Source organism: Mobula hypostoma, chromosome 24 (genome assembly GCF_963921235.1).
Source record: "Mobula hypostoma chromosome 24, sMobHyp1.1, whole genome shotgun sequence".
Classification (NCBI taxonomy): Eukaryota; Metazoa; Chordata; class Chondrichthyes; order Myliobatiformes; family Myliobatidae; genus Mobula; species Mobula hypostoma.
The window spans coordinates 20,580,279-20,595,939 of NC_086120.1; the positions used below are offsets into that span (position 1 = coordinate 20,580,279).

Here is a 15,661-nt window from a genome sequence, read left to right on the forward strand (position 1 = left end):
TATATATTGTAAACAACTGGGGTCCCAGCACTGAGCCTTGCGGTACCCCACTAGTCACTGCCTGCCATTCTGAAAAGGTCCCCTCCTCACTGATGCTGTTGGATGATCAGCCATGATCATACTGAATGGCGGTGCAGGCTCGAAGGGCCGAATGGTTACTCCTGCACCTATTTTTCTATGTTTCTATGTTTCTATGTCCCATTTATTCCCACTCTTTGCTTCCTGTCTGCCAACCAATTTTCTATCCACATAAATACCTTACCCCCAATACCATGTGCTTTAAGGTTGCACACTAATCTCCTGTGTGGGACCTTGTCAAAAGCCTTTTGAAAATCCAAATATACCACATCTACTGGTTCTCCCCTATCCACTCTACTAGTTACGTCCTCAAAAAATTCTATGAGATTCGTCAGACATGATTTTCCTTTCACAAATCCATGCTGATTTTGTCCGATGATTTCACCGCTTTCCAAATGTGCTGTTATCACATCTTTGATAACTGACTCTAGGATTTTCTCCACCACCGATGTTAGGCTAACCGGTCTATAATTCCCTGGTTTCTCTCTCCCTCCTTTTTTAAAAAGCGGGATTACATTAGCCACACCCCAATCCTCAGGAACTAGTCCAGAATCTAAAGAATTTTGAAAAATTATCACTAATGCATCCACTATTTCTTGGGCTACTTCCTTAAGCACTCCGGGATGCAGACCATTTGGCCCTGGGGATTTATCTGCCTTTAATCCCTTCAATTTACCTAATACCACTTCCCTACTAACATGTATTTCCCTCAGTTCCTCCATCTCACTGGACCGTCTGTCCCCTACTATTTCTGGAAGATTATTTATGTCCTCCTTAGTGAAGACAGAACCAAAGTAGTTATTCAATTGGTATGCCATGTCCTTGTTCCCCATAATCAATTCCCCTGTTTCTGTCTGTAGGGGACCTATATTTGTGTTAACCAATCTTTTTCTGTTCACATATCTATAAAAGGTTTTACAGTTAGTTTTTATGTTCCCTGCCAGTTTTCTCTCATAATCTTTTTTCCCTTTCCTAATTAAGTCCTTTGTCTTCCTCTGCTGGCCTCTGAATTTCTCCCAGTCCTCAGGTGAGCTGCTTTTTCTGGCTAATTTGTATGCTTCTTCTTTGGAATTGATACTATCCCTAATTTCCCTTGTCAGCCACGGGTGCACTACATTCCCTGATTTATTCTTTTGCCAAACTGGGATGAACAATTGTTGTAGTTCATCCATGCGATCTTTAAATGCTTGCCATTGCATATCCACCGTCAACCCTTTAAGTATCATTTGCCAGTCTATCTTAGCTAATTCACTTCTCATACCTTCAAAGTTACCCTTCTTTAAGTTCAGAACCTTTGTTTCTGAATTAACTATGTCACTCTCCATCTTAATGAAGAATTCCACCATATTATGGTCACTCTTACCCAAGGGGCCTCTCACGACAAGATTGCTAATTAACCCTTCCTCATTGCTCAATACCCAGTCTAGAATAGCCTGCTCTCTAGTTGGTTCCTCGACATGTTGGTTCAAAAAACCATCCTGCATACATTCCAAGAAATCATCTTCCTCAGCACCCTTACCAATTTGGTTCACCCAATCTATATGAAGATTGAAGTCACCCATTATAACTGCTGTTCCTTTATTGCACGCATTTCTAATTTCCTGTTTAATGACATCCCCAACCTCACTACTACTATTAGGTGGCCTGTACACAACTCCCAGCAGCGTTTTCTGCCCCTTATTGTTATGCAGCTCTACCCATATTGATTCCACATCCTCCCGGCTAATGTCCTTCCTTTCTATTGCATTAATCTCCTCTCTAACCAGCAATGCTACCCCACCTCCTTTTCTTTCATGTCTATCCCTCCTGAATATTGAATGTTGAGCTCCCATCCTTGGTCACCCTGGAGCCATGTCTCTGTGATCCCAACTATATCATATTCATTAATAACAATCTGCACTTTTAATTCATCCACCTTGTTATGAATGCTCCTTGCATTGACACACAAAACCTTCAGGCTTGCTTTTACAACACTCTTTGCCCTTGTACAATTATGTTGAAAAGTGGCCCTTTTTGATTTTTGCCCTGGATTTGCCGGCCTGCCACTTTTACTTTTCACCTTACTACTTTTTGCTTCTACCCTCATTTTACACCCATTCTGTCTCTCTGCACTGGTTCCCATCCCCCTGTTGTGAACTAACCTCCTCTCTCCTAGTCTCTTTAATTTGATTCCCACCCCCCCCAACCATTCTAGTTTAAAGTCACCTCAGTAGCCCTCGCAAATCTCCCAGCCAGGATATTGGTTCCCCTCGGATTCAAGTGTAACCCGTCCTTTATGTACAGGTCACACCTGTGCCAAAAGGGGTCCCAATGATCCAAAAACTTGAATCCCTGCCCCCTGCTCCAATCCCTCAGCCACACATTTATCCTCCACCTCATTGCATTCCTACTCTCACTGTCGCGTAGCACAGGCAGTAATCCCGAGATTATTACCTTTGCAGTCCTTCTTGTCAACTCCCTTCCTAACTCCCTATATTCTCCTTTCAGGACCTATTCCCTTTTCCTACCTATGTCATTGGTACCTATACGTACCACAACCTCTGGCTCCTCACTCTCCCACTTCAGGATATCTTGGACACGATCAGAAATATCCCAGACCCTGGCACCAGGGAGGCAAACTACCATCCGGGTCTCTGGACTGCGTCCACAGAATCGCCTATCTGACCCCCTTACTATTGAGTCCCCTATTACTACTGCCCTCCTCTTCCTTTCCCCGCCCTTCTGAGCTACAAGTTAGACCTCGACCCGCAAACACCTGAAGCTGGAAACGCTTTCGAACTCTGGCTGGCCGGCTTCGAATCATACCTGGAGGAGATTGAAGTGACCGACTCCACAGCGAAGCACAGAGTTCTCCTTTCCAGGGTCAGTCCACGGGTCTACTTGATGATCAGAGACCAGCCGAGCTACGACGGCGCGATGAGCGCCCTCAAAGGACAATACCTGTGGCCGGTAAACACCGTCTACACGTGACATTGCTTAACGACACAGCACCAGTGGCCCGGGGAGTCGAGCGCTGAGTTTGTCCGGGCACTACAGACACTCGTGCGGACCTGCGCCTGCCGAGAACTGACGGCAGGACAGCATGCGGAACTCCTTGTGAGACACGCCTTCGTCATGAGGACCAGGTCAGTGTATGTGCGCCAGTGGCTGCTGGAACAAGCTGATCTTACCTTACGTTCGGCGATCGAGCTGGCCGACATGCTGGAGGCCACTCTGCACAACTCCAAGGCTCTCCAGGCATGCGATCCCCCGATGGCCTCGTGGGCGCCACAGACCCCGCAACCCGCTGGCAAATTGACCGCAGCTGCTGCCAGTCGCGAGTCCACGAAGTGCTATTTCTGCGGACTCGAGAAGCACCCCCCGAAACGCTGCGCGGCCCGACAAGCTACCTGTTCCAGCTGCGGAAGGAAGGGCCACTTTGCCAAGGTCTGTGAGTCCAAACCGCGAGTGGGATCGAGGAGCGCCGCGTGTGAGACATGGGGGTCGCCATCCTGCCTGCCACCATCTTCCCTGCACGCCGCCACCACGTGCGAGACATGGGGGCGGTCATCTTGGTCGGCGCCACCTCCCACCGCCTACGACCAACGGGTGCTCACGGGGCACCCCACCGCGCCGGACCAGGACAGTGACTCAACCCTGGCCTCCGTGACTCTTGACCAAAGCGCTCCCCACCAGCTCGCAAGGTCAATGATGGACATCCTGGTGGAGGGGTGCAGGACAAGCTGCCTGTTTGACACAGGCAGCATGGAGAGTTTTATCCACCCGGACACGGTGCAGCATTGCGGACTCGCGATACGGCCGGTAAGCCAGAGGGTCGCCATGGCTTCTGGGTCGCATACAACAGACATCCGGGGGGGTTGTGTAGCGACACTAGTGGTGCAGGGCACAGAATATCGGGACTTTACGTTACTGGTCTTGCCTCAACTGTGTGCCCCTGTGCTATTGGGGCTCGACTTCCAGAGCCACATGAAAAGTGTGACAATGGAGTATGGTGGGCCCCTCCCACCAATCACTGTCGGAAATCCTCAATTTTGTAGGAATACGTCACATACCCCGCTACTGACCACCCCCACACACACCGACCCGCACATCCCACCTAACACCATGCCAATAGCTGCACTACTGACACCACTTGCGGCCTCTCCACCCTCAAGATCCCTCCCCAACCGCTGTTCGCCAACCTGACCCCCGACTGTAAACCTGTGGCAACTAAAAGCAGGAGGTACAGCGCGGGGGACAGAGCCTTCATTAAGTCGGAGGTGCAGCGGCTGCTCAGGGAGGGGGTCATTGAGGTAAGCACAAGTCCTTGGAGGGCGCAGGTGGTCGTTGTTCGGAACGGGGAGAAGAATAGGATGGTCGTGGACTATAGCCAGGCCATCAATAGGTTCACGCAGCTCAACGCGTACCCTCTACCCCGCATCGCGGATATAGTCAATCAGATAGCACAGTACAAGGTGTACTCGACCATAGACCTAAAATCGGCTTACCATCAGCTCCCCATCCGCCGGGAGGACCGCCCTTACTCCGCCTTCGAGGCGGACGGCAGGCTTTATCACTTCCTGCGCGTCCCCTTTGGTGTCACGAATAGTGTATCTGTCTTCCAGAGGGCAATGGACCGGATGGTGGACCAGTGCCAACTGAAGGCCACGTTCCCATATCTGGATAACATCACCATCTGTGGTCATGACCGGCAGGATCACGACAACAACCTCCAAAAATTTCTCCAAGCAGCCAAAGCTTTCAATCTCACCTATAGCAAGGACAAGAGTGTGTTCGGAACCACCCGACTTGCTATCCTTGGGTGTGTCGTGGAGAACGGAGTCATTGGCCCTGACCCGACCGTATGCGCCCCCTGTTGGAACTCCCTCTTCCCAATACCCTCAGAGCCCTCAAGAGGTGCCTGGGCTTCTTTTCATATTACGCCCAATGGGTCTCTAACTACGCAGACAAAGCCCGCCCCCTGGTCAAGTCCACCACATTCCCCCTCTCTGCCGAGGCCTGCGCGGCCTTCACCCGCATAAAAGGGAACATTGCCAAAGCAGCAATGCATGCGGTGGACGAGGCCATTCCCTTCCAAGTAGAGAGTGACACCTCTGACTTCACACTGGCTGCTACCCTCAACCAGGCAGGAAGACCGGTGGCGTTCTTCTCCCGTACCCTTCAAGGCCCTGAAATTCAGCACTCTGCGGTAGAGAAAGAGGCCCAGGCCATAGTGGAAGCTATTAAGCACTGGAGGCACTATCTCACCGGCAAAAAGTTCACCCTGCTGACTGACCAGCGCTCAGTCGCATTCATGTTTAATAATCAGCAGCGGGGCAAAATCAAAAAATGATAAAATTCTGAGGTGGAGAATCAAACTCTCCACCTTCAACTATGACATCATATACAGGCCTGGGAAGCTCAATGAGCCCTCCGATGCCCTATCCCGGGGAACGTTGTAGATCTTTGCCACCCGGGGGTCACCCGGCTTTTCTACTTCGTGAAAGCCCGGAACCTGCCTTACTCCCTTGAGGAGATCAGGACGATGACCAGGGACTGCCAAGTCTGCGCAGAGTGCAAACCTCACTTCTACTGACCCGGAAAGGCTCAACTCATCAAGGCCACCCGCCCCTTTGAGCGACTGAGTGTTGACTTTAAGGGCCCCCTTCCCTCCACCGACTGCAATGTGTACTTTCTTAACGTTATCGATGAGTACTCGCGGTTCCCCTTCGCCATCCCCTGCCCCGACACCACTACCATGTCAATTATAAAAGCCCTGCACAAGCTCTTCACTCTGTTCGGCTACCCATGCTATATCCACAGTGTCAGAGGGTCCTCGTTTATGAGTGATGAGCTGTGCCAATATCTACTGGCTAGGAGAATTGCAACCAATAGGACCACGAGCTATAATCCCCGGGGGAATGGACAGCTGGAGAAGGAGAATGCCACGGTGTGGAAAGCCACACTCTTAGCCCTCAGGTCAAAGGGACTGCTGGTCTCCCGCTGGCAGGAGGTCCTTCCCGAGGCACTCCACTCCATCCGCTCCCTGTAATGCACGTCCACCAATGCCGCCCCTCATGAGCGACTCTTTTCTTTTCCCAGAAAGTTGACCACTGGAACCACCCTACCAACTTGGCTGATGTCCCTGGGGCCAGGGCTGCTCTGGAAACATGCGAGGAGCAATAAATACTCCCCGATAGTCGAGAAGGTTCACTTACTTCATGCGAACCCCCAGTATGCCTATGTGGTTTTACCTGATAGGTGGGAGGACACAGTCTCCATCCGCGACCTGGCGCTCGCAGGAGCACCGGGCCCCTACCCTGAACACTCCGTGGTGACTATTGACCCCGTATCCACCGATATGTTTACCCACGAGACACCACACACTCCAAGCCCTACACAGACACCACACAACACTCCCATACTGGGCGTGACGCACACGCACGAGGGATTACCAACGCCTAACGTGCTGACACCTCAAGTCAGGCCGGAGCCAGCACAACCGCCATCGCCGGTGCAATCACCGCCGGTGCTACGTAGATCATAGCGACGGACTCGACCGCCTGATAGACTTGACCTGTAAATATACTTCTTGTAAATATTGTCAGTCACTTCACCCCGCGGGACTCTTTTTAAAAAAAGGAGGGGTGAATGTGGTAAACCGTGTATATATGTTGTAACTGGGTTAACTGTCTGGACACACACCTCTGCTGACTGCCCCTGTGGCTCCTCCCACAGAACCCTGAATAAAGGCGATTGTGCCATTGCTCCTCCTCTCAGTCCAGGGGTAGACACTCAGCATGGTGGAGGTCATATTTTACTGCTAATAAAAGCCTTTCAGTATTTACTCTACTTCCAGTCTTTTGGAGTTATTGATGGTGCATCAGACACATGCATTAACAAGCAGGTGTTCAGGTGTATCAAATAAAGTGGCCACGGACTGCAATGTTATGGTTACTGGTAGCGTGATGCTATTACAGCTTGACGCATCAGACTTTGGAGTTCAATTCTGATGTCATCCTGTAAGGAGTTTGTACGTTCCTCCCTGTGAACTGCGGGGGTTTCCCCCGGGTGCGCCAGTTTCCTCCCACTGTCCAAAAACGTACCAGTTAGTAGGTTAATTGGTCATTGTAGATTGTCCTGTGATTAGGATAGGGTTGAATAAGTGGGTTGCTGGCAGGCAGGTTGGGCCGCAAGGCCACACTGTATCTCGAAGTAAATAAGTCAGTGAGGTGCAGGCAGGGAAATAAAATGCTAGAGCCGTGGTGGGGTAGACCGAAAGATCACAAGTTCACCTCTTAGGAAGCCGTGCTGACTTTGGTCTATTTTTTCATGCTTCCACCTACCCCGAAATCTCATCCTTATTAATGGACTTTAAAACCTTGCCAACTACTGGAGTCAGGCCTACAATTTCCTGTCTCTTTTTCCTTTTAAAGAGTGGAGTGACATTTGCTTAAAGAATGGAGACCATGGCCTTGAGGGGCATCAGAGTTGAGCATGGTCATGACGTTACTTGCATAAACTTACTGATTGCAGTCTGTCGGTCAGGAAGTCAACAATCCTCTTGCAGCTGGAGGTGCTGGGGTAAGCCTGTTAGTGTAAATTGACAAGACATTATTTCAAAGCAAGAAAAAGACCCCCTTGCATTTTGGACAATATTTATTCCTCACCTCACAGCACTAAACAGTTATCAGGATGTGGGGAAGTTGACAGAAGGATTGGTTTCGTGGTCATTAAAATAAATCTTCAGAAAGTCATCAGATTCTTCCTGTGTTGTTTGTGGGAGCTTACTCTGATCATTTTGTGTTTGTGAAAAATAGTATTTAAAAAATTCTTATCTTCTCCACTATCTGTCAGCTTCTGGCTGCAATCTGCTCAAATGTACTTTCACTTTCTATTTTTAGCTGATGATGATTTCCACTGTATTTCCGAAAGCAAGGCCCGTGCTTGTGAACAGGGCAAATATTTGCTTGGTGGAGTGTGCATGAAATTCTTCTGGTGGCTGTTTGAGTCTAACAGTCCAGTTCGACAACTGATGGGATTCAGCAGAACAGTAAATTTATCCCACACAACCCACGATAAATACTGGAGGAACTCAGCAGGCCAGGCAGCATCTATGGAAATGAATAAACAGTCTACATTTCGGGCCAAGACCCTTCTCCGTACCGGAAGGGAAGGGGGAAGGTGTTCCTCATTCCTCATTTGTCACAGGTTTGTTGAGTATCCAAACCAGGGAACTGACTGCCTATAACAGAAGTAGTTTTGGCTTAGTGATAGGGTGAATGAAGGTGAGTTAAATCACAGTCAATTTTTCTTGGCAGCTATTGAATTTGTGTTCGAGCTAATGAAGGTTTTCAGCCCACTATCAAGCTGCATCTGGATCTGCCTTCTACCATTTTATTTACTCCAGTCCTTCTAACGGGGAGTTAACCAACCTGGGGCGGGTTGATGACATCAACTAAAGGAATGTAGGAATTCATAAATGCTACTCATTTCTTTAGATATCTTCAAATTAGACATTTCATTAACCCTTTGATATCAAACTTTCCTGAGATGCCTGAGAAAAATGTTCTGGACTTGTTTCTTTGTATCAATCCATTGGGTAAAGGTTTAATATCTGCTATTCGGGATAAGTTAGTGATTTTGAGGTGTGCACCTTTCGATAAAATTAGAACTGTCTGGGAACAAGACCTAAATATCTCCTTATCTGATGCAGTTTGGGATTTAATTCTTAAGTCAGTCAACTCAATCTCTCTATGTGCTCATCACTGCCTTTTGCAGTTTAAGGTTATACACAGGACTCACATGTCCAAAACTAAATTATCACGGCTTTATCCTGACATTAGCCCTGTCTGTGATAAGTGTAAAGGGGCTGAGGCTACCCTTATTCATATGTACTGGGCCTGTCCTAGTCTAGAGAAATTCTGGAGAGAAGTTTCTTCAGCCCTTTCTCATGTTCTTAATTGCAGTTTAGAACCTAACTCTCTGGTTGCTCTTTTTGGCACCTTGGGTGAAGTAAATATGCACTTGAGTCTGACTAAATGTCGGACATTATCTTTTGCCTCTCTCTTGGCTAGACGGTTGGTTCTTCTTAAATGGAAAGATGCTGCCCCACCCACTCATGCTGAATGGCTTAGTGATATCATGGCCTGTTTAGACCTTGAAAATTATTCATTTCTTAATTTGGACATAAAGTTTCATAAGGTGTGGGGACCTTTTCTTGAATATTTTCATAATTCTTCTTTAGGGTAAGTTTATCCTTTTTTTTGTATGCTACAATCCCCTACTTTCAGCTTTTTTTTGTAAGTTATATGGTTTTTTGTTGTGAACTACATTATACTTTTGGTAGTCGGCATTATACTTGCTTTACTCCTATATATATTTACAGTTCTCTGGGGTTGAATGCTCCGATTGATTTTTTTTCTTTTATAGAAACATAGAAACATAGAAAATAGGTGCAGGAGTAGGCCATTCGGCCCTTCGAGCCTGCACCGCCATTTATTATGATCATGACTGATCATCCAACTCAGAACCCCGCCCCAGCCTTCCCTCCATACCCCCTGACCCCCGTAGCCACAAGGGCCATATCTAACTCCCTCTTAAATATAGCCAATGAACTGGCCTCAACTGTTTCCTGTGGCAGAGAATTCCACAGATTCACCACTCTCTGTGTGAAGAAGTTTTTCCTAATCTCGGTCCTAAAAGGCTTCCCCTCTAACCTCAAACTGTGACCCCTCGTTCTGGACTTCCCCAACATCGGGAACAATCTTCCTGCATCCAGCCTGTCCAATCCCTTTAGGATCTTATACGTTTCAATCAGTTCCCCCTCAATCTTCTAAATTCCAACGAGTACAAGCCCAATTCATCCAGTCTTTCTTCATATGAAAGTCCTGCCATCCCAGGAATCAATCTGGTGAACCTTCTTTGTACTCCCTCTATGGCAAAGATGTCTTTCCTCAGATTAGGGGACCAAAACTGCACACAATACTCCAGGTGTGGTCTCACCAAGGCCTTGTACAACTGCAGTAGTACCTCCCTGCTCCTGTACTCGAATCCTCTCGCTATAAATGCCAGCATACCATTCGCCTTTTTCACCGCCTGCTGTACCTGCATGCCCACTTTCAATGACTGGTGTATAATGACACCCAGGTCTCGTTGCACCTCCCCTTTTCCTAATCGGCCACCATTCAGATAATAATCTGTTTTCCTATTTTTGCCACCAAAGTGGATAACTTCACATTTATCCACATTAAATTGTATCTGCCATGAATTTGCCCACTCACCCAACCTATCCAAGTCACCCTGCATCCTCTTAGCATCCTCCTCACTGCTAACACTGCCACCCAGCTTTGTGTCATCCGCAAACTTGGAGATGCTGCATTTAATTCCCTCATCCAAGTCATTAATATATATTGTAAACAACTGGAGTCCCAGCACTGAGCCTTGCGGTACCCCACTAGTCACCGCCTGCCATTCTGAAAAGGTCCCGTTTATTCCCACACTTTGCTTCCTGTCTGCTAACCAATTCTCCACCCACACCAATACCTTACCCCCAATACCGTGTGCTTTAAGTTTGCACACTAATCTCCTGTGTGGGACCTTGTCAAAAGCCTTTTGAAAATCCAAATATACCACATCCACTGGTTCTCCCCTATCCACTCTACTAGTTACATCCTCAAAAAATTCTATGTGATTCGTCAGACATGATTTTCTATGCAGAAATTTTCTATGCAGATTTTATATGCAGAAATGGTTGGCCTGGGTTTTTCTTTTTCAGTGGGGTGGATACTAATTTTACATAATTCTCTTTTGGGTGCTTTTTCATATTGTTATGAATTACATATTGGGTTTGTTTTTTTCACACTGTATAAATCTCCATTTTGTTGTTGGGTTTTCTCCCTGTAGTTTCACTGTAGAAATGCATTAAAAAATTAATTAAAAAATAAAATAAAATAAATACTTCAGGTAGTTGAAGACCGGTGCACTGTCTAGTGGTGGAGCTGGCTCCTCATGCTGGGCTAGAGGTGTGGGAGGACAAATCTTATTCTAGTGGCCCAGTTTTATAAAAGCATCCTTAGAAATTACTCAGTTGTGAGGAGCTTACCAAGCTTAATTTCAGCACTAGGCATTCGAGATTCAAGTACATTTATTATCGAAGAAATTATACAACCTTGAGACTTGCTTGCTCACATGTAGCCACAAAGCAAGAAACTTGAAAGAACCCAATTAAAGAAAAAAAAAAGAATAGAAATAAAAATAAAAGACCAACACTTGATGTGCAGGAGAAAGAAAAAAATACAAGTCATGCAGTCAATGAAGTGAATGACAGCATTCCGAATCAAAGATGAGTTCTCAGATCTGAACCCTGGAGCAGATTCATCATATTATTAGACATGAAGCACAGCAGCCGGGGCAGTCTTCAGAGCCTCAGGCCCATGGAGATGACCATCGCGGAGAATGAGCAAAATCAGCTCTCATCCTGAACCTGTCTTTTCAGTCTATCTGTTTGGGAGAAAACTCTCTGTTTCCACGAGCAGAGAGTTGCGAACAAAGGGGTATGGCTACAAAATAAGGGGCTGGTCATCTAAAAGTGAGGCGAGTGAAAATTTCTTCACCCAGAGGATGATGGATCTCTCGAATTCTCAGCCTCTGGGTTGGGTGGAAGCCAGGCCGTTTGACATATTTTGAAAGATCAAGGAACTAAGGGCCATGGGGAACCAGCACTGAAGAGAGTGGAGGCCAGCACCGATCACATTGAATGATGGGGCAGGCTTGAGAGACCTGGAGGCCTTCTCCACTCCTATTTTCTGTGTTCTTGTGATTCCCCCTCCCTTTTAACCCTGCTCATGTAGCTACCTGATAAAGGCTCTGTGTAAATGCAGCAAGGATTTATTGTGAATCATTATTTACATTTTGTGAGGTTCTTTTATTGTCTTGCTTATGCTTATTGTGTTTTTTAATGTTGCATCAGATCCAGAGTAAACAATCATTTTGTTCTCCATAACACTCGTGTACTGATGAATAACAATAAATAATCTTGAAACTTGAAGTTGCATGTTCAATTCAGCAAATCTTGGTACAAAAGTCACAGAGTCTAACAGTCTGATGAGGGATATATAGGCCAACTCCAACTAGCTCAGATTATTGCTGAGCTGGGGACAGCCTTCCTGAACCTGATGACCACCAAGAAGAATATAGGGAGTTTGGAAGGAAGCAGAGAAGCAGGACCTCAAGGGTAGTAATCTCAGGGTTGCTGGCTGTGCCAAGAGACAGTGAGGATAGGAATAGAATGAGGTGGCAGGTAAATGCGTGGCTGAAGGATTGGAGCAGGGGGCAGGGATTCAGATTTCTGGATGATTGGGATCTCTTCTGGGGCAGGTGGGACCTGTACCAAAGGGATGGGTGGCACTTGAATCCGAGGGGGACCAATATTCTTGCGCAGATTTACTAGTGCTGTTGGGAGTGGTTTAAACTAATATGGCAGAGGGATGGGAACCAGGATGATAGAGCTGAGGATGAGCCAGTAGGTTTACAAGTAGATGATGGGTGTAACATGAATGTAAGGAAGGACAAGCCAAAGATTGGGTACCAATGCAGACAGAGCAAAGAGTTAAATTGGGACCGCTGCTTTTTGCATTGTTTGTCAGTGGTTTAGACAATGGAATTGGTGGCTTTGTGGGAAAGTTTGCGGATGATACAAAAATAGGCGGAGGGGTAGGTAGTTCTGAGGAAGCAAGGCGATTGCGGCAGGACTTAGACACATTGGAAGAATGGGCAAAAAAGTGGCAGATGGCATACAGTGTTGGGAATTGTATGATAATGCATTTTGGTAAAAGGAATAATAGTCTGGACTATTATCTGAATGGGAGGAAGGTTCAAACATCACTCCCAGAAGATTAATTTACAGGTTGAGTCTGTGGTAAAGAAGACAAATGCAATATTGGCACTTATTTCAAGGGGAATAGAATATAAAAGCAAGGAGAAAATGCTGAACCTTTATAAGACACTAGTCAGGCCGCACTTGGAGTATTGTCAACAGTTTTGGGCCCCCTTTCATGCAGGCCTTTCATGGTCTGAGTCGACATTCCCCTGCCCCCCTCCCCTCCCCTTTGGGCCCCGTATTTCAGAATGGCTGTGTTGTCATTGGAGAGAGTCCAGAGGAGGTTCTCAAGGATGATCTGGGAATGAAGGTTAACAAATGAGGAGCATTTGGTAGCTTTGGGTCTACACTCACTGGAATTTAGAAGAATGCATGGGGATCTCATTGAAACCTACCGAATGTGGAAAGGACCAGATAGGTGGATGTGGAGAGGATGTTTCCTATGGTGGTAGTGTCCAGAACTAGAGGGCACAACCTCAAAATTGAGGAGCAACTCTTTAGAACAGGGGTAAGGAGGAATTTTTTTTAGCCAGTGAGTGGTGAATTTTTAGAATGCTGTTCCACAGACTGCAGTGGAGGCCACGTCTGTGTGAATATTTAAGGCAGAAGTTGATGGTTCCGGAGTGGTCAGGGCATCAAAGGATATGGCGAGAAGGCAGGTGTATGGGGTTGAGTCAGGTCTGGGATCAGCCATGATGGAATGGCGGAGCAGACTCAATGGGCTGAATGGCCTAATTCTGCTCCTATGTGTTATGGTCTTAACATGAAATAATCCATATTTACTCTTTAGAGCATATTTGTAGGATTACTTCAGACACAGTTGTGATGATGACTTTCCAGTGAATTAACACTCCAAATGTCTTTTACACCTGGCGTGATTATTGCATCACAGCTCAATGTCAGAGTGGTTCTTTGTTCTCAGTTCCCCATCCAGCAAAGAGTATCTGAGGAGCCTGTTGCATTAAATTCAGGAATTGTACTTGCATTCAAAATGATACCCAAAGCCGAAGAGATAAGGTTTGGGTCTGTTTGGAATGTTTCAGATATCAGACTGCCTGTGCTTTCATATAAATGTCAACCTTTGTTAAGAGGGAAGGTATTCTTGATAAATAAGACTCTGAATAGTGTCTACTAAATGAAAAAATATAGCAGCCAGAGCAGGTAATTTGACACTGCTTCAAAGATAGGTGACTTCTATCAAATCAAAGTTTAGTCGAGTTTATTGTCATATGCACAAGTAGATAGTTGCAGCACCTAGCATCATTCACAAGAAAAACATAAACATAGCTACGTACAAATTTTTACAAGAAAAATTACACTTAGAAAAAAAGTCATTTTTAGTGTTAATTAGTAATCTAATACTACTGATCTATTGGAGAAATAAAGATGGAATGTGCTGAGGTGACTAGTGCACATCTGATTAGAATGGGGTGTCCTTGTTTGTGAACGATGCTTATTCAATCCCTGGTGGACTATGAGATATATCAGAGGAGAATATATAACTATATTACCTGCTGGGTGCTCATTCAATCCACTAAACAAAAGCTTGCATATCACAGGCATCTTCATCCGAAGAAAGAGGAAGTAGGTAGAACAGGCAAAACCAGGCAACCCCCCACTAACCAAATCATGAAAGAGTTGGACGTCCTGATGGAGAGGCTGTGGAGGATTTTCTTTGGATGAGGAGAGATGTGTTGCTAAGCCTCCATCAACCATGTTCACCTTGTCGCTGTTGCCTGATTTGTGTGGCATGTTTGGTAGATTAATCCAGGAACACAGATCTGAATCCTCTGCCAATCTTACAATCCACCAGTCATTCAGCTCAAAGATAAAGATCTCATGTAATGTATGAAAAACACACAGAACAGTGAAATTGTTCAAAATAAGCTGATAACTGCAACCAGTGCTAAATATCTGTCACCCACCTCAAAAAATATATGCTGTCTATATATTTCAGGTATTATAAAATGCACCATCTTATCACAACCCTCAGGTACATGGCAAAACACATTTCTTACAATGCATCAGTGAAGCACAGAAATAGATGACTAGGTATTGGAGAGGGCTCAGAAAAGATTAACTAGACTGGCTCTAGGAGGACAGAGTTATGATAATGTGGACAGGTTACAGCAGCTGGAGTTAAGGTTAAAAAGTGGTAAATGATAAGAGGAGGTTTTGTAGTACCTCTCACAATTACAAAGGGCTTAGCTGGAGTAAAATAAAAAGAAACTTCTTCCAGTGGCTGATGATTTGAATAATCAGAGGGCACAGGATGAAAATGACTGAAAACAGAACCAAAATGACATGAGGGAAAACCTCCTTATGCAAGAAGCAGGTAAGACTCCAAGGGCACTAGTTAATTGGCTGGGAGTTATTGATTCAATTGTATTCTTCATTGAAGAACTGTATAATTGTATGATGGTTAAAAGTAGTATAGGGAGATGTGAAAAGAACAGAAGCAGTGGGATCCACAAGATTAACCATTGAAAGCATCATTGTAGAATTAATAGGACAAATGGCTTCTTTTTGTGGTAAATATTTATTTAACTCTCCAACTGATGTTATCTAGCCAAATGTATCTTTTTAAACCTATAACAGTCCAATGTCTCCTACACACCTTGCACTATTCATCTTGTTTTGGTTACCTAAACTAATAAAAGTTTGGCAGTATTTGATTGAAAATGTTCCTGTGAAGCATTTCGCAGCATTTTATCATTTTAAAGT

The 15,661-nt window shown here is 45.8% G+C and overlaps 1 long non-coding RNA gene across 1 annotated transcript in view; it reads right to left on the reverse strand.

The window, feature by feature from the left end:
- The window catches only part of LOC134337359 (uncharacterized), a 70,778-nt gene that overhangs the window by 32,433 nt on the left and 22,684 nt on the right, over positions 1-15,661 (reverse strand). The window contains exon 2 of the long non-coding RNA XR_010015973.1: positions 7,585-7,647. This is a non-coding gene — a long non-coding RNA (uncharacterized LOC134337359). The remainder of the gene's footprint in view (positions 1-7,584; positions 7,648-15,661) is intronic.